Below are 25187 nucleotides of genomic sequence, written 5' to 3' on the forward strand. Positions count from 1 at the left end.
TGCCCCTTCTTTTTAATTTTCCTTATTTATAATTGTCTTCCTCAATAGAGAATTAATTTTTACCTTTATTCATCTGTTCAATTGTTTATTTTACTATTTGCAAGTCATTATACTTGTTATTCAAATTGTGAAGGTAATTAAGTCATAGACCCTTTCTGTAGAGAGTTCAAATTTCAGACAGCAGAAATTCCTACGAATCGTTGAAACGCAATGTGAAAATAGAAGTAATTGGTCATAATGAAGGTGCTCTGAGAACTCACAGGAGGGATGGAGTTCACTCTGCTGAGGCACAGGGAAGACTTCTCAAAGAAATCCATTCAGTTGGATTTGGATTAATAGTACGTATTTTGCAGTTGGACAAATAGGAGAATGGTATTTCATTCAGAATGATTATAGCAAAAATGCATAAATTTCCACGGACTATTAGCCCCGCTTCAAGGTAGGATATTGGGCATTGCTGGAGGAGCTGTGAATAGGAACAACCAGCATGGTGTTTATCAAGAGCAGGCAAATGAAAGCAATTATTTAAAGAATAGAGGTGAGAATGAATATTGTAGACAGATCAGAAAGTATCTGAAAATTCCTACTGAGGCCCAAACTGAATTCCTTTACTTCTTTGATGCAAGTCCAGAAACAACTCATCCTCCTTCTTTTTCCATTTAAAGTTGTTACTACCTATGGTGTCCCTTAGTGTCACCACTGACTCGGACATGTACCTTAGATGGAATCTTTTAACTCTACTGTATTTGTTTCCTCAAAGGCAATTATTTGAGTTCCTTTGCTTTTAAGGTTTTTTACTGATAATTGCTACAGATAAACTAGCAGACGATAACAATGCCAAACAAGTAATATAGTATAAGATATTTCCTTATTGACTATATACTGTGGTATATAGTTCCTCATTCCTTTTCTGAAAAGTAAAAGAGACCTCTTGGATTCATTACTTTTATATTTATCTTGGGGTATAAATAGTAAGTCCTCAAAAATTTGTTCATGTCTGGTTAAATCTTGTTTAGCTTTAGCGTAGGGTGGCAGAGACTGTTGACCAATCCATGAGCCATTCCAAATCATCTTTTCTCTTGCCATTCTCACGAGTTACTCACCATCCCAGCTCCCCTTGCAGCTAGAGTGACCATGTGACCACTGAAGCTTAAGACAATGTTGGCTAGAGGATTACTGGAATGGCTTACATTGCCTCTGTTCTCTTTTTGTTGTCTTGAATACTGACAAGTTATCTGGAGCTGTGGCAACATGTTGTGGCCACAAAGTTATCAACAAGCCCAAGAACAGATTAGAAAGATTTAGAAAGCCAATGCCGTTGATGATCTTGTTGAATTGTTGGACCAGCCCTTAGTCTCTTGACCTCTGGATTTTTTTAAAATATATGTCCAGATGTATGGTTGTTCTCAATTTCAGTGGGGTCCTTATCACACAGAAGAGGTACCTCATGCTGAATTAAAAATAAAAACAGCTTGCTTGACAAGTGGGAATGAATGACCTTAGGAAGAACAGGATGGAGAAATCAGAATAATTCTGGATTTATTATCATTGTAGCTATAAATTGGTTTTTTATAATCTGACATCACTGTATAATTGGATGTGCTGTGCTACAAAACATGATGGTTTAAGATTAAAAACAGAACAAAACAGGAAACCTTTGTGATTTATGGTTTAAAAATAAAAGTGTCTGATATCTCTCAGGTCTCCAGAACTGCCCCTTCTCAGCCTGCCTTTTTCCTGACAGCTCTGCTTTTATGTGTTCAGATCTGTCGTTTCAATTTTCTTCTGATCACAGTAGGAGGAGAACCTCTCTGAAGTGATAATCTTTTGTCTTAACACCTTATAGTTTTGTTTTCCTCAAATTAAACTATTTCTCCATCCGTCATGGCACAGCAGCATCCCCCAGCCTGCAAAAGACCACAATTGGTGGGAAATTCCCACATAAACTTTACTTAAGAAGGCACTTCCTGGGTAAAGGAATTGTTATAAAGGAGGAAGAAATTCTACTCACATACCATTTTTCTTGACAGTTAATTCCCATATGTTGTACGAGTGTGTGAAGTACAATGATTTTTTTCTTGAACTATTGTGGAGGAGGTTCTCCTTTCCCCATATCTTATCTCAATATGTTTCTCTGCTCTCCCCAGAAACGACTGAGAAGGATATTTACACAAAGGTGAAATCGCATGCCAAAAGGAAGAAAATACAATCCAGAACTTCTGACTGGAAATATGATTATGTAAGCATCTATTTTCACAGAATCATAAAATCATAGGTTTGAACAGGATCTTATATGTCCAAGAATCCAAAGAATTTGTAACTTCCCTGCGAAGTGGTTATCTACCGTGTTGAACACCGTGTTGAATACCAGAGAAATGTAACTCCTTTTTTCCCAAGGTAATGAGTCACAGATTTTAACTACTCCAGAATATTTTTCTTTATTCTGAATCAAAATATTTCTTCTAGCATCTAATATGCACAAACATTACTTATAAGCTTGTTAATGGTGAAGAAGAAATAATTCTCATAAAATGTCTAATGACTTCTGAGGCTAAGTCCAGCATCTCAGAGCAACTGGGTCCATGCATTAATCACAGTGCAGAAAATACAAGAAAGATCATCTTGTTTTATTTGACAGAGTCCATGTATGTTCGCTATTTAAGAGTCTTTTGTTATTTAGGGAGGTAAATACTAATGTCAGAGAACTGTGTGTATGCATTATAGAGTAATGTTTTGGCCATTTTCGCCATTCATTTCCTCTTCTAACTATCCTTCTCAATAATCCAAGTGAGTGTGCTGTGCTGGACCGTGTTTCCTGTATCAACAGATGGCTGGACCAAGGGAAGAAGTGAAAGAAAATCTCTTGGCTTTCATGGCTTTGGAGAGTTTGTGGAAACTCTTTGCATACAACAAGTCTGACTTGTAATTTTTTTGCTCTTGTGGTTATAGCAGCTGTAAAAAAAAATCAAAGAAAATGAAAGCACATGCTGTAATTTGTTGTGAGTGGCATTAGGAAGGGGGGCTTAGGACCAACATGAATCATATCATTCCACTTTAATGATTTATTAGATGTTAAAATTCTGCACATTAGCCATTTCTTCTTAGATATTGTAGGAAGTCATTATTTGTTGATACACATTTATGCATATAAAGTAAAGGCAGCATATAAAGACATGCTCTTTAAGCAACTTGTGGCAGAGACTCCAGCACATGCATAGCAGGTTTCCAGGAAAAGATTTTTCTTTTTTTTTTTGTTGTTAAGGAAGATTTGCCTTGAGCTAACATCTGTTGCCAGTCTGCCTCTTTTTTGCTGAGGAAGATTTGCCCTGAGCTAACATCTGTTGCCAATCTTCCTCTGTTTTCTATGTGAGCCGCCACCATAGCATGGCCACTGAGGAGGAGTGTAGGTTCATGCCCCGGAGGTGAACCCAGGCTGCCAAAGCAGAATGCCCTAAACTTAACCGGTAGGCCATCAGAGCTGACCCAAAAAGATTTTATTAAACTCAAGTTTTTCCGTGTTTTTCACTGGGCAGTGTTCCACATCATGCTGCAGCCATCTCCAATAATTTTATGCTTCTGTAATTTTTTTGACCTAGATAATTAATATTTGTTTTGTTTGAAATACTGTTGCAAAAATACTTTTAATTTATACATTAATTTCTTTCCTCTGGTTTATCACGCCAACAGACTCTTACTTTAATTTAATCACAAATTGTTTACTGCAGGTCAGCTATGATCCAAGCGCTGTGCTAGGTGCCAGTGATACCAAGAACATATTGTGTTGTTGTTGTTGTTGTTTATTGCAATACTTTTTTCCACTAGACTAAAAAATCCTCAAGAACAGAAATTATGCCCAAATACCTATCTGGGTGCATCTGAGACCTCAAAGGAGGCCAGTGTGGGAGGAGATTACAGGTAGTGGCAGAGTGACAGAAAATGAAAAAATTTTAGATGTTCATCTAAAGTTCAAAAGGAAGTCATTAAAAACTTTTAATGGAGGAGAGAAAGAACCAGGGCTCTTTAGAATTTAGCTGATTTCATGTCTTCAAGACGGAAAAATAAAGGTTGGACCAGGAATATCGTATTGTTGTCAGCAAACAAGGAAACACATAAGACGAAGTACATAGAAGTCAGCTTGAAGGGGGCTTTTTGGGGGCAAGTTGCGACACTTTGAGCATTAATAATATTAATAAATTAATTAAAGTAAATTAATTTTATTAAGTGTATTAATATATCTAAATGAATTTATTTCCTCTTTTTAAATGTATGTGTAAAGTATATAGAGTATAGAGAGGTATTTGTTTTAACTGTACAAGTAAAGACAGGAAACTATTGGGAATTGTAAGTCAAACAGTCCGGAAAAAGCAGAATCAAAAACAGAATGATTGGGCTGGTTCAGTGGTGTAGCAGGTAAGTGGGAGCGCTCCGCTGCTGGTGGCCCGGGTTCGGATCCCGGGCGCACACTGATGCACGGCTTGTCAGGCCTTGCTGTGGTGGCGTCCCATATAAAGTGGAGGAAGGTGGGCACAGATGTTAGCCCAGGGCCAGTCTTCCTCAGCAAAAAGAGGAGGATTGGCATGGATGTTAGCTCAGGGCTGAACTTCCTCACACACACACACAAAAAACAACAACAGGATGATCATATACAATAAGAGAGTAGAAAAGGGAAAAGAGAGTTCAATAGTGTGTTTTAAAATGATGATTTCGCTAAATGTCTTAAAAAGGGATCTTGCTGCAAAACTTTGATTCCTCTTTTCCTAGGATATAGAATTTTTAAATGGCCCTAAAATTTAAATAATACAATGAAGCATACCTAACCTATAACAGTGTTAACAGAGAATATCAATATATAATAATAAGATAATACATAATGAAATGTTGGCAAAGTGAAATCTAAAACGCATGTCATTTATAATGGGGATTTTAGGTTATAAAAATCCAACCTATGTGAAAAGTCAGAATTTAAAATGTCCTATTTTTTTCCAGTTTTATTGAAAAATAATTGGCATACATTACTGTATAAGTTTAAGATGTATAGCATGATAGTTTTCATTTAGATATATTTTGAAATGATTACCAGAGAAGGTTCAGCGAACATCCATCATCTCATATAGATACAGTAAGAAGAAAAGAAAAAAGAAAAGCAAAAAGAAAAAAAAAATTCTTGTGATGAAAAGTCTTAGGATTTACTCTGTTAACAATTTTCCTGTCATGCAGCAGAGTTAACTATAGTCATCATGTTGTACATTACATCACTAGTACTTATCTTATAAGTGGAAGTTTGTACATTTTGACCACCTTCCTCCAATTCCTCCTCCACCTACCCTCTGCCTCTCTTAATCACAAGTGTGATCTCTTTTTCTGAGTTTGGTTTTTTTTGGTTCCATATATGAGTGAGATCATTCAGCATTTGTCTTTCTCTGTCTGACTTATTTCACTTAGCATAATGCCATCAAGATCCACTCATGTTGTCACAAATGGTAGGATTTCTTCATTTTTTGTGGCTGAATAATATTACATTATTATATGGAATTGTATACATTGTATACAGTAGTCCTCCCTTTACCAGGGGAACACCTTCCAAGACTCCAGTGGATGCCTGAAACCGTAGGTAGTACCGAACCCTATATATACTATGTTTTTTCCTATACATAAATATATATGATAAAGTTTCGTTTGTAAATTAGGCACAGTAAGAGATTAAAAACAGTAACTAATAATAAAGTAGAACAATTACAACAATAAACTGTAATAAAAGTCACCATAGATCTTTTAGCAACCTCAGCATATGATTTTTTTTCTTCATTAAGTCAAGAACTGTCACCTTTTCACTTAAAGGAAACACTTGACTGCTTCTCTTTGGCATGTCTGAACTGCCAGCATCATTACTCTCGTGCTTTGGGGCCGTTAGTAAGTAAACTAAGGGTTACTCGAACATAAGCAATGCAATAGTCATCTGATAACTGGGATGGCTCCTACATGACTAAGGAGTGGGTAGCTTATACAGCGTGGATATGCTGGACAAAGGGATGATTCATGTCTGTGGTGGGAATGAGCAAGATAAACTGTGGTTTTTATCACACTACTCAGAATGGCACACAATTTACAACATATTAATTTTTTATTTCTAGAATTTTTCATTTAATATTTTTGCACCATGGTTGACTGTGGGTAACTGAAACCGCAGAAAGCAAAATCTGGGATACAGGGGGCCTACTGTGTACACACCACAACTTCTTTATCCATTCATCTATTGATGGATCTGTAGTTTGTTTTCATATCTTCACTGTTGTGAATAATGCCGCCCTGAATAAAGCAATTATTGGAAAGTACAGTCGTAGCCTTAGAGAAGTATAAAAACTTATAGGAATAACAAAAAATGAAGTTTAATAACTGTTATATTTTAGGATAGGTTTAAGTAAAAGAATAGCAATAGATTTTGTAATAATTTTTTTGTGTGTGTGTGAGGAAGATCAGCCTTGAGCTAACATCCATGCTAATCCTCCTCTTTTTGCTGAGGAAGACCGGCTCTGAGTTAACATCTATTGCCAATCCTCCTCCTTTTTTTCCCCAAAGTCCAGTAGATAGTTGTACATCATAGTTGAACATCCTTCTAGTTGCTGTATGTGGGACGCGGCCTCAGCATGGCTGGACAAGCGGTGCGTCGGTGCGCGCCCGGGATCCAAACCCGGGCCCCCAGGAGCGGAGCGTGCGCGCTTAACGGCTAAGCCACCGGGCTGGCCCCTGTAATAATTTTATTCGTGTGTGTGTTTGTTACTTAAGGTGTTTGAGGTGTTCAAAAGAATTAGCTGCACTGACTCTTTAACTGCAGTTTAAATTAACTAAGTCAGTAATTACGTTCAAATTAATATTCAAATGTGAAGATAGGACTCCAATTCTCTTTATTAGCGAATTAGCTATATCTGTGTAATAAATTACCCCATAACTTATCTCACATTTTTGTGGGTCAGTAGCAAGTCATGGCTTAGCTGGGTGACTCTGACTCAGGGTTTCTCACTGTAGCTGCCTGTAGGGTGTGGCCCATGGCTGGGGTCTCATCTCAAGGCTTCATTAGGGAGGATTTGCTTCCAAGCTCACTCAGGTTGGCTCGCCTCAGGTCCTCACTGCCTATTGACTGGAGAGTTCAATTCCTTGCCTTTCGGGCCTCTCCACAGGGCTATTCACATCCTAGCAGTTTGTTTCCCATGGAGCAGAGAAGAGATCGAGAGAGGGATATGGAAACCAGCTCACACTCCTGGAAAGGGGATTACACCACAGCATGAACAGCAGGAGGTGGGAGTGATGATTGGGGGCAATTTTAGAAGCTGCCCACAGAATTAGATATTATGGATTTTATAAAATAAAGATGATTCAAATTACAAATTTTAGTAAATATTATTTTCCATTTGCAAAAGCCTTTGGTCAGGTTTGTAATGATGTTTGCTTCTATGTATCCCCATTAAATGATAAACTCCTTGATGTCGTGCACTGTGACTCATCTCTGTTTTCAGCACTTAATAGAATAGCCACCACGTGGGAGGTGCTCAGGAAATTCAGGTTGAAGAGATGAATTAATAAGTATCATTTGAAACCATCTCTAAGCTTTATTTCATATGGTTAGTGAGAATATTTAGAAATCCAAAGAGCAAGAGTGCTTTCTGAAAACTTATAAGCCCTAAGATGGTTGCTGCCACTTTATAAATTTAATTTCGCTTAATACAGTTTCCAAAGGATCATTTTCACTTCTGATTTTGTAATTTTGTACTATGGCCACCAGATGGCATCACGACATAAACCAAGCTCTAAAATCAAGACAAATTTAAAAATGTCTTGCTCATAAGAATAAAGCAATAAATATATTCTCATAAACTGCTACTGGGAATGTTAGTTAGACCATTACTGTAGACAAATCTAGCAAAATATATTTATAGTCTTAAAAATGATAGTACTTTTTTGAGGTCAGTATTCTACTTCTAGAAATCTATCTTCAGAAAATATGTGGGGCTGGCCTGGTTGCGTAGTGGTTAAGTTCGCGCATTCTGCTTCCATTGGGATCCTGGGCGTGGACCTCTCACCACTCATCAAGCTGCATGTTGAGGTGGCATCCCTCATAGAGGAGCCTCAACTCTACAACTATGATACACAACTATGTAGTGGGGCTTTGGGGAGAAAAGAGAAAAAATAGGAAGATTGGTAACAGATGTTAGTGCAGTGCCAATCTTCCTCCAAAAAAAAAAAAAAGACAGCAAAATGTATCATTAAGAAAAAAAAAGAAAATAATATATGTGAACAAAATGCTACACACTTAGATTTTTACCTCAGCATTATTTGAATTGCCAACTACTATGGAAAATTTTCTGTCCAAAAATGGTAGAAGGGTTAAATATAGGTGATAAAACCATACCGTTGAAAAATATGAAAACTTTAAAATTATTTTTATGAAATAGTCAATGATACGAGAATTGCTTCTGACATAATGTTAATTGAAAAAGTTGGATTGTAAAATAACATATGATTCCTCCTATAAGCAAAATATGCATAGAAAATATGATAAGCAAACATATTGACATAATTTTATAAGGAGATTTTAAGGTGTTTTTCTTCATGTTTATCATTGTTACACCAATTTTCAACATTGACTAGCTGGATATAGAATCTTATGTCATTAATAAAAAGAAGTCAAGTGTGACAACAAAATAACAAGGGAATAAAAGTTTTCTGTGTTTACCATAACTGAAAATTCTTTGTCTTCTACTATGTTAAGCAATAAAGATATTCATTTATTCAATAATTGTCTGGTGGTTTTTATATGCCAGACATTGCACAGGGTGGTGGTGACACAAAAGTGAATAAGACACAATTTCTGCCTTTACTGAACCTATGGTCAACTTGGAGAGAGAGAGATATAAGCAGATATTTTGTAAAATAATATGACAGATACAATGCTAAACACTAATAATGGTATGATAGATTTTCTTGATCCCATTTAATAATCTCAACTCTCCCAATTTGAACTCTTCTAGAATATTTGATTTATGACCATAATATACTGAACTTTGTACATATTTTTCATTGTTTAAGGATTTCCAAGAACATACATGATACATGAGTAAATGATGTTTGCATTATTTATCCAGTGGCTTCAAGTATTTATCTGCTGGAAAAGATATTCTCTACCTGTGAGAAAAGGATAATAGATACTGCTATTAAGATAGATCATGGTATAGATCACTGTTACTAAAACGTCTTGGTTGTTTGAGTTTATGAAATTTGTATTGTGAGGCTGAGATGATTTTACTAATACGGATTTCCACACGATTTTCCTTTTCTCTTGACTCAGTGTTTTAGCAAAATAGAGTGTATATGTGAAGAAGGAGAACATGTGTGAGCAGCTCTTTTTGGAGAGGAGGACTCACTCTGTGAAAAGCTGCCTTTTGGGATGGTTTTCCTCTTTCTAGAAGCAGGTAATGGAATTAGGATGGACAATACAGAGACTTGAAGAGTTCTGAGCCCCACAGCCGTCGAAGGTATTGCTAGGACACTGCATGGTGAATCTAAGGATGTCTTAGGAAGATTAGGAGATCTTTCTTCCTAAGAATAACAGGATAGTTCATGCTGAAAGTCTGGTCCAGGGCCCTTTGCTTGCTAAACGCTTAAGATGCAATCCTGACAAAGGAGAGACATTGAACAATCATTTTGAAAGGTGAGTGGGGAAATGCTTTCATCAAGGTAATGAGAGTGAACACCTTTCCTTATTTAGGCTGCAAATGGTGCCAGAGCTTAGTGGCTGTCTCGTCATTCTCCAGTTCTCCAGAAAACTCCCAGACTGACCACTTTTGAACTCTTGAGCTAGTCACTCCCTCTCTCCTCATTCATTTCCAGGTATCACTGTGAGCTCATACTAGCCCTCTAGAGGCAAAAATCTAGCCTGTCCCAGTTTTGTCTCTGTCTCTCACTATTAAATTTTGTACATGATATCCTTTGAATGTAAAAAAAAAGCAAAGTGGTTTTGTGGAAAGGCTATTTTTTATTTTGAATTTGACAAAACACTTTCTGTTATGAATTACAGGAAAGAGGGATGAGAATGGACACATAATTCATACTCTCATTCCTTACCTATAAAAGTATAAACAAGGATTAAAACTTACTACATAAAATCTTATGTGCATTTACCAATTCAGTGTCCTTTTGTCAGTCACCCAATATCCTGGAGTCCGGGTTTCTTCTTTTATAAAACGAGGATAACAATCTCCTGACTCAATTTGTTGAGGGTTAGATGAGGTGATATATTTGGAACAGCAACAATAACAAAAAAGTCCCCCAAAATCTAAAAAAAATTGTGATTGGCAGTTGAATTCCCTAAATGTCAGTTTTCTTCAGCTAGTAAACAGTGAAATAGAGATGATAACAAGGACAACACAAAGAATTTGTCCATAGTTACTCATCTTTGAAGAGAGTCAAATCACATGAATGTTTTGTGTGGGAGGAAGACAAATCCTCTACCCTCTAGGTCCTTCTGGCTGGTCTAAGAATTAAATTGAAATGAGACAGAATAACAGGAGAAAGTCAAACAAAGCTTTATAACGTGTATACATGGGAGAAATGCAACAGAATTGAGTAACTCAGCCAGAATGGCCAAATCCACCACCTTAAATACCATCTTCAGCTAAAAACAAAGGAGCATGTTGGGGGTAGTGCTTTGGGACTTCAAAGGGGAGGAAGGCAATTCACATGGAAATGCAAAAGCAAATGTTTGATAGACAGAACTTTGATAAGAATGGGCTTAGCAAGGACCCTCACAGTATAGGGATACCCAGTTATCTATGGTGATGGCCTTCCACCTTAAATTCTTTTAGGTGGTTAGGGGGAAGGTCAAAAATTCTTTCTGAGTCTTTTGTTCTTAAACATAATCAAGGCAAAGAGACACATTTTGGGGTGGCAAATTCTGATCCCCCACATTTTGTTATGTTATTTACATACTGGGAGAATCCATATCCAAGAGGCCAACTTTAAAGTAAGCCAAGGATTTAAAGTTTAATCTTGAATCAATATTATTTTAAAAATTTACATTTTGCCTTGTTCCTAGACCTTGCATGAAAATTAGGAAAGAGAGGAGGCCCTTGTTGGGGTCACCGTGCCTCACACAGTGAGAGGTTCCTTGCTCCGGGCCTTGTGGTCAGTAAGTGAGCTCCTTGAGTTTGAAACTTCCTGTGTGGTTTTAGCTCAAATATGTACCCTGGGTAGGTCCAGCCACTGCTCTTCCTCTGCTAGGCCAGCTGTGTTGATAACCTCTCAGGAAGTATCTGGGTCTATTTTTATGTTTTATTTTTATAGAGCATTTTGTAGTGTCTTTTATAATGGACTTTAAGTTACCCTTATGATGGTGAGAGTTGAGTTGGCACAAATAGGTGATCTAAAACTCACTTATGTGTTATTTAATTATTTTATATTTTACTATTGGTGTGAATACACTTTGACAAAGGAATATCAACTGATGACATTCTCTGAGCTTTAACCAATTGATGGCCAGCGAAGGTGGGCCATGAAGGGTGAGGGGCTGGTAGGAAACTAGGTGAGCAATAAGGCAAATGTAAATCCACTAAGTGGAGAAGTCATTGGGACGTATCACTGAAAAGTGATTGCAAAGCTATTTCTCTACCTAGGCTATGAATTGCCCCCCTGTAAGCACTGTGCCTGCTCTTGGTATTATTACCATCAGGGGAGGGTAATGCTCTATTAGCCTGAACCTGGAGATGAGCTTTTTCAGGTTTCAAAAATTTTTATTTATCCCACCTATGGGTTTAACATTTGAGACTTGTGATAGCTGTGACTAATTTGTTTCCATTGTTAGTACCAGTGGATTTCAAACTTTAGTTTCCATCAGAATCACCTGGAGAGCTTATTAAACTACAGCTTGTTGGGCCCCACCTCAAAGTTTCTGATTCAGTGGTTCTGGGGTGGAACCCAAGTATTTGCATTTTTAACAGTTCCCAGGTGATGCTTATGATTCTGGTCTCGGGATTACACTTGAAGAACTTCTGCCCTTGTTTATTTTCAATTATGTCACACTGAAAGTTTTAATCATGCTTACGAATACCCTTTCGGCATTCTGAGAATTCTCTCCCTAGAATTGCTTTCTCTGACAAGAGAAACTGCCATCCATTTCTTCAAATCCCCAATTAGTCTTCCTGTTTCAGAGCCATATTTTCAAATTAAATGCTGTTTCCTCAATAGAATCTGCTCACAGAATGAAGGTTTACATTTTTTTTCCATCATTAAAGTTCATTTCTTCCTTCTGTATCAGAAGCTCCCTGCTTCTCTTGTTCACATGGGAATCCCACTTGTGAACAACGAATTCAATTTGGTTTCATCATGGTCAGGAGGTAAAAATATCCCTTTGTAGTTCCCAACACCACACAGGATGTCCAGGCTTTTTACTGTCAATGCAAATAATCCATAACCAATCTGTGAATTGAAATTGGGTTGAGTTTATTATGAGCCAGATTTGAGGACCATATAACCTGGGCCCTTCCTTCCCCAAGGAGGGAAGGGCACCAAAGAAGTGACGTGTATAGAGCACTTATATACCGTCAAAGAGAATGTATCACATATGATTGTGATGTCCATTTTACAATAGTCATGAGATTTCCCTGTCAGCACAGTGATTGATTGACATAGCTGGTAGCAGGTCTGTTGTCTGGAGCTGGGTGATCAGAGGGTTAGCACAGGAATCAGTTCCTAGCCTAGAGAGAGATGCTTATCCTTAAGGGAATGCCAATGTGGGGGAAGTTACATCTTTATCTTAAGGGCATTTGTTCTTGTCTTTGGGACATAGTAAATGCTTAAAGCAGATATACAATGCATGCTCAAAGGCCATGTCAGGCTCTTTTGGAAAAACAAGGTCAACCTAAATTAGTTTTACACCAAATGGCTTCCTAATATTGCTTGCCATTTACTTATCACTACCTTCTCTTGAGGGAGCTTAAAAGTTTCCAGAACTGTTGAGATGGTAAGTTGTCCAAAGATGACAGAGAGGTGGTAGAAAATGCATGATCCAAGACAGTTGGGTTATTTCTTGCTTTCTGTTCCATTATGTTCAAAGGTTCTTTGGTTAGTATCCATTTCCACTCATCTTGTACTCTGCTTTTCTGCCTTTCCCTTCCGCAATGCCTGGAGAAAAACATCTGGTTCAACAAGTGAGCTTCTACTTCAGTCTCTTAGAGTACTTTCTTTGCAAATTAGTTTCAGTTTTGTCCCAGTCTGGGCGAGAAAGAATGCCTGTCAAGATATGAATGAGAGGAAGGGAAAAACCTGGAGAACAAAAAAACAACTGGGGTAATAACCCTATAATTCTGTCTCTCTATGTGTATATATTCATTCATATATACAATCATACATTCCTTCATTCAGTAAATATTTATTGGGCCCTGGGTGACTTCAGTTAACACTAACCACCCACTTTTTAAAAGAGATTAGTTCTCCTCCCCATGTACTATTTTCTAATTAAATTTAAATGATATATATTTAAATATATGTTAAATATATGTAAATTTAAAATATTTAAATCTATACTATTTTAATGTATGTATATCGAATGTATTTAACATATATGTGTTATAGGCTTTATTTTACCTCTCTTTTATTGACATATAATTGGCATATAACATTATATTAGTTTCAGGTGTACAACATAATGACTCAATATCTGTACATGTTTCAAATGATCACCACAATAAGTCTAGTTAACATCCATCACTGTACATAGTGACAAATTGTTTTTTCTTCTGATAAGAACTTTTAAGATCCACTCTCCTAGCAACTTTCAAATATGCAATAGAGTATTATTAACTATGGTCGCCATGCTATATATTAGATCCCCAGGACTGACATTTTATAACTGGAAGTTTGCACCATTTCACCCCCTTCACGCATTTCACCACCCCGTCCCTCATAGGCTTTATTTTTAATCTCTAATCAAAGATGATATAGAATTGATAATCTATGGTACAAATGTACAGTTTTTCTTGATCTCAGAATCACCAAGAAATTAAAATACATTTTTTTTTTTTTACTTTAAAGTGCTCTACATTATTGAATACACTTCTGGAGATTCTTAACAATGTTTTCCAGTTATTGAATGTTCTCCTCTACTGTGTCTACTTGGTGACAAATATGACACGCAAAACAAAAAAGTTTGTTCAACATTCATAATGCATGACAATGTACAGAAAAAACATCTTTATGAAATAATTAAAAATTATGAGAAATTACTGTAATACATGAAAGTACAAAGAAGAAAAATACCACTGTCTATAATCACTTAAAAATTCTTTTAGACTCCCTTTCTAGTCATTGTTTTTCTTGTTTAATTAAACTAATTGTTTTTTAAAAATATATTGTAAATTCTTTACAAAAATTAAAATTTCAGGTAAATAGAAAAAGTTTTTAAAAATTTGAAATGTTATGTGCCATGTAGAAATAATCATTGTGAATATGCAATCTATATCTGTATAACAGTAAGATATATAGATAGATAAATAGGTAGATACATAGAAGATAGAAATGCATTTAGTAAAATAAGATCATACTATACATGCTATGCTTTAATTTTAAAACAGGATTAAATTTTATTTTAGCAGGATCTAGAATAAAATAAAAGAATGGCAATTAAAAGAATTCATACTTCAAATGAATGCTTCTTTAATAGAAGACATTATTCCCTAGATTTTTCCTCATAAGGCTAAGAGAAAATATTACTTAAAAAATATGTTGAAATCATATGGTATTTGACCTTCTCCCTCTGACTTATTATTTCACTTTGCATAATGCCCTCAATGTCCATCCATGTTGTCACAAATGGCTGGATTTCATCGTTTCTTATGGCTGAGTAGTATTCCATTGTGAAGATCAAATACCATATGATTTACTTCATTAAGTAGTAGATAATAACAACAATAAACAAACACATAAAGACAGAGATTGGATTGGTGGTTACCAGAGGGGAAGGGAGGAGGGAAGAGGGTGAAAGGGATAATTTGACACATGTGTGTGGTGATGGGTTGTAATTAGTATTTGGGTGGTGAACATGATGTAATCTATGCAGAAATAGAAGTATAATGATGTACACCTGAAATGCTATAAACCAATGTTTCCGCAATAAACAAAAAATTAAAAAAATGTTGAAATCATTAGACTTTTATTCTTTTAAACATGTTTTAGTTTTATTTATTTATTATATTATTTAAAAACATTTTCAGGGCTGGCCTGGTTGGCATTGTGGTTAAGTTTACGCACTCTGCTTTGGAGGCCCAGGTTTCACAGGTTTGGATCCCAGATGCAGACATACACACTGCTCGTCAAGCCATGCTGTGGTGGTGTCCCTCATGTAAAATAGAGGAAGATGGGCACAGATGTTAGCTCAGGGCCAATCTTACTCACCAGAGAAAAAAATAAAGCCAACTTTTTTCCTTGCTTGATTGAATATAATTGACAAAATTGTCTATGTTTAAAGTGTACATTATGATGATTTGTTAGACATATACATTGTGAAATGATTTCCACAATCAAGTTAATTAAAACATCCATCAGCTCACATAGCTACCTTTTGTGTGTGCATGAGAATACTTCAGACGTCTTCTTTTAGCAAATTTAAAATATACAATACAGGATTATTGACTATAGTCACCATGCTGCACATTAGATGCTTAGAGCTTACTCATCTTAAAACTGCAAGTTTGTACTCTTTGACCAACATATCCTCAGTTCCCTCACCCTCCAACCCATGGCAACCATCATTCTACTCTGTTTCTAGGAGTTTGACTATTTTTTAGATTTTACTTATAAGTGATACCAAACAGCATTTGTCTCTCTCTGACTTATTTCACTTAGCATAAAGCCTTCAAGTTTCATCCATGTTATTGCAAATGGCAGAATTTCCTTCTTTCTCATGGCTGAATAATGTTCTGTTGTATATATATACCACATTTTCTTTATCTACTCATCTATCAACAAATGGCTAGGTTATTTCAATATTTTGGTTATTGTGAATAATGCTGTAATGAACATGGGAGTGCAGATATCTTTTCAAGATACTGATTTTGTTTCCTTCAGCTATATATCCAGGAGTTGGATATACTAGATCATATGGTAGTTCTATTTTTAATTTTTTGGAGGAGGTTCCACACTGTTTTCAACAGTGGTTGTACTGGTATACATTCCCATCAATAGTGTACAAGAGATTCCTTTTCTCCACATCCTCACGAATACTTGTTATCCCTTGTCTTTTTTGGTGATAGCCATTTTAACAGGTGTGAGGTGATATCTTCCAGTTTTGATTTGCATTTCCATAATTATGAGTGATGTTGAACACCTTTTCATATACCTGTTATCCATTTGAATATCTTCTTTGGAAAAATGTCTCTTCAGATTATTTGCCCATTTCTTAATTGTATTATTTGATTTTTTATTGAGTTGTATGAATTTGTTATATATTTTTGATATTAAATCCTTATTAGCTATGTAGTTTGCAATTATTTTCTCCTATTCTGTAGGTTACCTTTTCATTTTTTTCATTTTGTTGTTTCCGTTGCATGCCAAAGCTTTTTAGTTTGATATAGTCCCCATTCTCTATTTTTCTTTTGTTGCCTATGCTTTTGTTGTCATATCCAAAAAATCATTGTCAAGACAATGCCAACCAAGGAGCTTTTTCCCTCTTTTCCTCTAGAAGTTTTACAAGTTCAAATCTTACATTTAAGTGTTTAATCTATTTCATGTTAATTTTTGTGAGTGGTATAAGATAAAGGTCAATGTCATTCTTTGGCATGTGGATATCCAGTTTTCCCAGAACCCATTTTTGAAGAGATTGTCTTTTACCCATTTTGTGTTCTTGGTATCCTTGTCAAAGATTAGTTGACTGTCTATGTGTGAATTTATTTCTGGGCTCTCTATTCTGAAGTTCCTCTGATATGTGTATCTGTTTTACATGCCAATACTATATTGTTTTGATACTATAGTTTTGTAGTATAGTTTGAAATCAGGAAGTGTGATGTCTCCAACTTTGTTGTTTCTTAGGGTTGTGTTGCTTATTTGGGGTCTTTTGTGGTTCCACAAAAATTTTAGGATTTTTTTTCCTATTTCTGTGAAATTGAACTGGAATTTTTATAGAAATTGCATTGAATTCATAGATCACTTTGGGTTGTATGGATATTTTAAGAATATGATTTTTTGCCAATCCAAGACATAGAATATCTTTCCATTTGTTTGTGTCTTCAATTTCTTTCATCAATGTCTTTTAGTTTTCAGTATACAGATCTTTCACTTCACTGGCTAAATTTATTTCTAAATTTTTTATTCTTTTGGATGCTATTGTAAAAGGGATTGAATTTTTAATTTCTCTTTCAGATATTTTTTGGTTAGTGTATAGAAATGCAACTGATTTTTGTATGTTAATTATGCATACTGCAATTTTATTGAATTAATTTATTAGTTCTTATACGTTTTTAGTAGAGTCTGTAGGGGTCTCTAGATATAAGATTATGTCATTTGCAAAGACATGTTTACTTATTCTTTTCTTAATGTTGCCTTTATTTCTTTTTCTTGCCTAATTGCTCTGGCTAGGACTTTCACTGCTATTTTGAATAGAAGTGGTGAAAGTGAGCACCCTTCTATTGTTCCTGATCTTAGACAAAAGACTTTTAGCTTTTTACTGTTGAGTGTGATATTATCTTAGACCTCTCATATGTCTTTTATTTTGTTGAAATACATTCCTTTTATACCTAATTTGTTGAGAATTTTTATTATGAAAGGATGTTGAATTTTGTCAAATGCTTTTTCTGCCTCTATTGAAATGATTATATGATTTTATCTTCTTTCTGTTAATGTGGTGTATCACATTTATAGATGTGTGTATGTTGAAACATTCTTGCACTTCTGAAACAAATCACACTCGACCATGGTGTGTGATTCTTTTAATGTATTGTTGAAATCAGTTTGCTAATATTTTGTTGAGGATTTTTGCATGGATGTTTATCAGGATATAGACTTGAATTTTTTCTGTAATGTCTTTCTCTGACTTTGACATCAGGGTAATTCTGGCCTAATAAAATGAGTTTGGAAGTATTTCCTTCTCTTTTATTTTTTGGAAGAGTTTGAGAAGGAGTGATATTAATTCTTGAAATGTATGGTAGAATTCACCAGGGAATCCACCTGGTCCCTGGCTTTTTTGTTTTGGGAGCTTTTTGATTACAGATTCGGTCTTCTTACTACCTATACATTTATTCAGATATGCTATTTCTTCAGGATTCAGTCTTGGTAGGCTGTATGTTTCTAGAAATTTATCTATTTTTCTAGGATATCCAGTATGTTGGTATATAGTTGTTCATAGTAGTCTCTTAGAGTCCTCTGTATTTACATGATATCAGTTGTAATGTTCCTCTTTTATTCATAATTTTATTTATTTGGGTCATCTTTCTTTTTTTTCTTGGTTCGTCTAGCTAAACGTTTGTCAGTTTTGTTTATCTTTTCAAAAAGCAGCTCTTAGTTTCATTGATATTTTCTATTGTCTTTCAATTCTCTATTTTAATTATTTCTGCTCTGATGTTTGTTATTTCCTGTTTTCTGTCAACTTTGCTCTTAGTTTCTTCTTTTTCTAGTGACTTGAGATGTAAAGTAAGTTTGTTTATTTGAGATCTTTCTTTTTCTTAAAGTAGGAATTTATCACTGTAGACTTTGTTCTTAGAACAGCTTTTGCTTTATTCCATAAGTTGTGGTATTCTGTGTTTCCATTTTTGTTTATCTCAAGATTTTGGTTGTGTTCCCTTTTGATTTCTTTTTTAATCTGTTGACTTTTCAAGAGTGTGTTGTTTAGTTTCCACATATTTGTGAATTTTTCTCCTTTCCTCCTCTATGGTATAATATTTAGTTTCATACCATTGTGGTTAGAAAAGAATGCCCAATATATCAACCTTCTTAAATTCATTCATACGTGTTTTATGACCTATCATGTGATCTATACTGGAGAATGTTCTGTGTGCACTTGAGAAGAATGTGTATTCTGCTGCTGTTAAATGGATTGTTCTGTATATATCTGTTAGGTCCATTTGGTCTAAAGTGTAGTTTAAGTTCAATATTTCCTTATGATTTTCTGTCTGGATGATCTATCCATTGCTGAAATTGGTGTATTAAAGTCTCCTAATATTATTGCATAGCTGTCTATTTCTACCTTCATATCTGTTTATAATTGCTTAATATATTTAGGTGTTCTGAAGTTGGGTACATGTATATTCACCTTTGTTGTATTTTCCTGTTGAATTGACCCCTTTATCATTATATAATGACCCCCTTTGTCTCTTGTTACAGTTTTTAACTTAAATTTATTTTGTCTGGTATAAAAATAGCTACTTCTGCTTTCTTTTGGTTTCCATTTACATGAAATATTTTTTTCACCTCTTCAGTTTGTGAGTGTGTGTGTCCTTAAAGCTGGACCAAGTCTCAAGAAACCAAGGACCAAGAAACAAGACTCAACTATCAGCTTGCTACAAGAGAAAGCTGATAGTTGAGTCTTGTTTCTTTATCCATTTACCCAGTATACGTCTTTTGATTGTAGGATTTAATCCACTTAGATTTAGAGTAATTATTGATAGGTAAAGACCTACTATTGCTATGTCATTAGTTGTCCTCTGGCTAGTTTGGAATTCCCTTGTTCCTTTCTTCCTCTCTTGCTGTCTTTCTTTGTGATTTGATAATTTTCTGTAGTAAAATGCTTTAATTCTTTTATCTTTATCTTTTGTGTATCTGTTATAGGACTTTGCTTTGTGGTTACCATGAGGTTTACATAAAACATCTTATAAGTATCTGTTTTAAGCTGATAGCAACTTAACTTCAATGGAATGTAAAAAGTGTACTCTTTTTCTCCCCTCCACATGTTTTATGTTTTTGATGTATACAATTTATTTTTTTTTATATTGTGTATCCATTAACAAATTATTGTAACTATAGTCATTTTTAACTTTTTTCTTTTAGCCTTTATGTTAGAATTAAGTGACTTACACACCACCATTACAGTATTAGAGTATTCTGAATTTGACAATAACATAGAACCTGCCCAAGACTGAGGATAGTCCAAGAGAACTTAGAATTTCTACTTTCTCCCAACATTATCATATTTAATGTAACAAAATACAAGTCTACCAGTGGAGAAGGGACAAGAGATTAGAGAGAGTCTCTCTTCTTTTTTTTTTTTTTTTTTTTGCTGACCAGGGCCTGCCCACTCCAGCCATGCCAGTTCATTGTTCATATGACAATTCATTTATTGTTTTTTATTGCAGTAACATTGGTCTATAACATTATGTAAATTTCAGGCGTACATCATTATATCTCAATTTCTGTGTAGAGTACATCAGGTTCACCAGCCAAGGACTACAATCCATCAACATACACATGTGAATAATCACCCCTTTCAGCCTCCTCCCTCCCACCATTCCCCTTTGGTAATTACCAATCCAATTTCTGTCTCTATGTGAATTTTTGTTGTTGTTTTTATCTTCTATTTATGAGTAAGATCATATGGTATTTGGCTTTATCCCTCTGACTTATTTCACTTAGCATAATACACTCAAGTTCCATCCATGTTATCACTAATGGCAAGATTTCATCCTCTTTTATGACTGAGTAGTATTCCATCATCACATCTTCTTTAACCATTCGTTCCTTGATGAGCACTTAGGTTGCTTTCAAGTCCTCGTTATTGTGAATAATGTTGCATTCATATGTCTTTATGCATTCATGTTTTCATGTTCTTTGGATAAATAACCAGCAGTGGAATAACTGGTTCATATGGTAGTTCTGTTCTTACTTTTTTGAGAAAGCTCCATACTGTTTTCCATAGTAACTGCACCAGTTTTCACTCCCACCAGCATGGTATGAGAGTTTCCTTTTTCCTATATCCTCTCTAACACTTGTTATTTCCTGTCTTGTTAATTATAGCCATTGTGATTGGTGTGAGATGATATCTCCTTGTAGTTTTGATTTGCATTTCCCTCTTAATGATGTTCAATATCTTTTCACATGCCTGTTGGCCATCTGTATATCTTCTTTGGAGAAATGTCTGTTCAGATCTTTTGCCATTTTTTAATTGGGTTGTTAGCTTTTTTGTTGTTGAGATGTATGAGTTCTTTATGTATTTTGGATATTAACCCTTTATCAGATATATAGTTTGCAAGTATCTTTTCCCAATTGCTGGGTTAGCTTTTTGTTTTGTTGGTGGTTTCCTTTGCTGTGCAGAAGCTTTTTAGTTCGATGTAGTTCCATGTGTTAATTTTTTTCTAACATTTCTCTTGCCCAGACAGACATGGTACTTGAAAATATGCTACTAAGACTGATGTCAAAGATCGTACTGCCTATGTTTGCTTCTAGAAGTTTCATGGTTTCAGGTCTTACATTCCAGTCTTTAATCCATTTTGAGTCAATTTTTGTGTATGGTGTAAGATAATGGTCTACTTCCATTCTTTTGTATGTGGCTGTGCGGTTTTCCCAGCACCATTCATTTATTGAAGAGACTTTCCTTTCTCCATTGTATATTTTTGGCTACCCCTGTCAAAAATTAGCTGTCCATAGATGTGTGGGTTTATTTCTGGGCTCTTGATCCTTTTCCATTGATCTGTGTGTTTGTTTTTGTGCCAATACCATGCTGTTTTATTACTATAGCTTTGTAGTATATTTTGAAATGAGGGAATTTTGTTTTTTTCCTCCAGCTTTGTTCTTTTTTCTCAGGATTCCTTTGGCTATTTGAGATCTTTCCTTATTCCGTATAAATTTTAGGATTCTTTGTTCTATTTCTGTGAAAAATGTCATTAGAACTTTGATAACAATTGCATTGAATCTGTAGATTGCTTTAGGAAATATGGACATGTGAACTATATTAATTCTTCCAATCCAATAGTATGGAATATCTTTCCATTTCTTTGTGGAGAGACTCTCTTCCACGTGCAGGTGTACAGGACCTGTTGAAATTAGAGAGTGGAACAAAAACACTCAGAGACACCCTCCAGTTCCCCCGATCCCACATTAAGTGCTAGGTAGCAGTAGCACATTGCTAAAAGAACTTCAAGTCTGTGGTGTACTGAATAGACCACAGAAACAATAACATAAATCGACACATGGTCCCACAATAATAGCCTTACAGAATAAGAGATGTCTCCATTTCTGGCCAGACGTACCATGTTTACTGTTCAAAAAAAAAAATTAGTAGATACAAACATGCAAAAATCAAGAAAATAGTCCATTCTCAAAAGAAAAAATAGCTGAAATTAGCTCAGGTATATTCAAGATGCTGGAATTATCAGTGAGAAACTTTTATAATAACTTTTTTAATATGTCAAAAAAACTAGTGGAAAGCATGCATGAAAATATGGTGAAATTATTAGAGAAGTGGAAACTATATAAAAAAGAGCCAAATAGAAATATCACGTATAGAACTGTGGTATCAGAAAAAAAGAATTTCTTCCTTGGGCATACCAGAAAACTAGACTCAAGGTAGGAGAAAAGTTCCAGTAAACTTGAAGATGCTTCAACGTAACTTATCTCAAATGAACCACAAAGAATAAAAAAAGAATGAAAATTAATATAAGAGATTGTGTAACAGCTTTGAGACAATAAGAATGATAGATTTCTCATATGAAACTATGCAAACTAGAAGATGATAAAGTGACATCTTTGCAGTACTGACTATAGAAAATTCTGTCAACTACTATAGGATAAGGAAGAATATCACATAATGTTGAAGGAATCAATGCAATAAGATGACATAACAATACTAAATGTGTATACACCTAATAACAGAACTTGAAAATACATAAAACCAAAACTGATAGAATTGAAAGGAGAAATAAGCAAATCTTCACTTGTATTGGGACATTTCAACATACTTCTTTCAATAATAATTTAGAATATTTAGACAAAAGTAAGTAAGGATATAGAAAATCTGGAAGAGCACTAGAAACTAAATTGACCTAAGTGACATTTATATATATATCACTCCACTCAACAATAGAAGAAAACATATTCTTTTCAGGTGCACATGGAACATTCCCTGGAATAGACAGTAATTCTCTCCCTCCCAAAGTCCACAAATGGTAAAGCCACTTTGGAAGGCAATTAGACATTTCTCATAAAGTTAAATATACACTTACTATAGGACCTAGAATTCACACCTAGATATTTACAGAAGAGAAATGAAAACGTATATCTACACAAAGCCCTATAATGTGAATGTTATGGCTTTTTTATTCATAATCACCAAAAACTAGAAGCAGCCCAAAAGTCCACCAACTTGTGAATGGATAACAATTGAACAATCGGTGAATGAATAACAATTCATACAATGGAAATATCTCAGCTATAAAAAGGAATGAACTACTGATACATACAACAACATTCATAAATCTCAATAGCTTTATGATAAGAGAAAAAAGTCATAATCAAAAGCCTTCAGGGCCGGCCCCGTGGCTTAGCAGTTAAGTGCGTGTACTCCCCTGCTGGCGGCCCAGGTTCGGATCCCGGGCGCGCACGGATGCTTCTGTGCGCCTGCTTCTCCCGCCATGCTGAGGCCACGTTCTACATACAGCAACTAGAAGGATGTGCAGCTATGATATACAACTATTTAGTGGGGCTTTGGGGGAAAAAATAAAATAAAAAAGTAGACCTTTTAAAAAAAAAAGCTTTCATATCACTATGAATCCATTCTTATGATGTTGTAGAAAAAGCAAACTTATAGAGCAAGAAATTAGATTAGTGGTTGCCTGTAGTTGTCTGGAGAAAGGTTGGTGGGAGACAATTGTCTACAAAGAGGCATGAGGTAACTTTTTGGGAGATGGAAATGTTCTATATCTCCCATATGCATGGAGGTACAAACTATATATATCTGTTAAAACTTATCAAACTGTACTCTTAAAAATGATGAAAATTACTGTATGTAAATTATAAATGAATAAAATGTTTTATTTAGGGAGATGCTTGAGCTTATATTAGAAGTTTTATGAGCTTTCTAGGTTTAACTTTGATTTCATATACGTAAAGATCTAAGTTTGACAAGAGCGCCTATTTTGGTAGTAAGACAAAGAACTTAGCTCCCCTGTTCACATTTCACTGTGACATTGAGTAAGCTTTTTAATTTCTGTGAACTCAAATATAAAATTCCCTACCTACTTCACAAAATCTTTATAAAAATAAATTCATTTGTTATTTTTTTATAAGATAATGTAACACATATGTATTCAGTGTTTAAAATGTGCCAGATGCTGTGATTGGCAAGGATAGATTAATAAGCAAGTCAGGTCTCAAACCTCACAGGTTATATAATCTAATGGGAACAGTGAGAAATAAGCACGAAGTCATAATATTTTTATGATAGGGAATATTGGGAATAATAGGAACATATAGTGAGATTATAACCTAGTTTAAGTATCAGTAAAAGCTTTCCTAAATAAGTGATTTTCTTTTTTTTCATCTAATGCCTGAAAAACACATGGTATTTACCCAGCTATGGTTTGGGAAGAGAGAAGAGAGACGAGTGAGAGGAGTGGAATTGTGCAGACAGGAGAAGGAATGGGCTCAAGTCAAAATAGTGGAGTCAATGAAATGAATGCAGAGTATAAAATTAGAGAAAAAAAGCAGAGAATAGCTAGAGTTGTAAGCAGGGGCCGAAGAAAATAGAATAACTATACAACTCACGGATTTGAAATGCCTTGTTATTAAACAAACTATCCATATGTGTTTTGATCTCTGTCTCTGTAATTTTGATTTATCTTTGCTTGTATGAGTATTGAATAATTTTATTTATTGACAAAATAGTAAGCACACAGAAGTTGTTCTAAACGAATTTATTCAATTCTTATTTATATGGTGAATAAGAAGACATTGTTTCTGCTCTGAGGGAGCTAATCTATATTTAGACTCATAATCTCTTCTCATATCTTTTAGGATTTTATTGAAGTGTTTTCTTCTCAAGTGAGATCTTCTATTACTCCGCCCAAACTCTCTATCTCCTCTTCCGATATACTTTTCTTCTCAGTTTTTAAAGTCACAACTTAATATGCTTTTGACTTGTTTACTGTCTTCCTCTTACTGCAAAATAAACTTCACAAGCATGGAGATATTCATTTACTTGATATATTTGTTGACTGCTGTATTCC

General features: G+C 35.0%; 1 protein-coding gene across 14 annotated transcripts in view; it reads left to right on the plus strand.

Moving 5' to 3' along the window:
* LOC131416326 (killer cell lectin-like receptor 2) overlaps window positions 1-25187 on the plus strand; it is a 229024-nt gene that overhangs the window by 25771 nt on the left and 178066 nt on the right. For 6 of the 14 annotated variants that reach the window (XM_058558777.1, XM_058558778.1, XM_058558792.1 and 3 more), the window contains 3 exons: window positions 2148-2239; window positions 7176-7293; window positions 9341-9464. The exons of 6 other annotated variants lie outside the window; for them this stretch is intronic. The gene's annotated coding sequence lies outside the window, so the exon portion shown is untranslated. Of the gene's footprint in view, window positions 1-2147; window positions 2240-7175; window positions 7294-9340; window positions 9465-25187 lie in introns of those variants that run through there. 2 more of the 14 variants (XM_058558779.1, XM_058558782.1) reach the window with 2 other exon arrangements.

This window comes from Diceros bicornis, chromosome 17, assembly GCF_020826845.1.
Source record: "Diceros bicornis minor isolate mBicDic1 chromosome 17, mDicBic1.mat.cur, whole genome shotgun sequence".
NCBI classification, from domain to species: domain Eukaryota; kingdom Metazoa; phylum Chordata; class Mammalia; order Perissodactyla; family Rhinocerotidae; genus Diceros; species Diceros bicornis.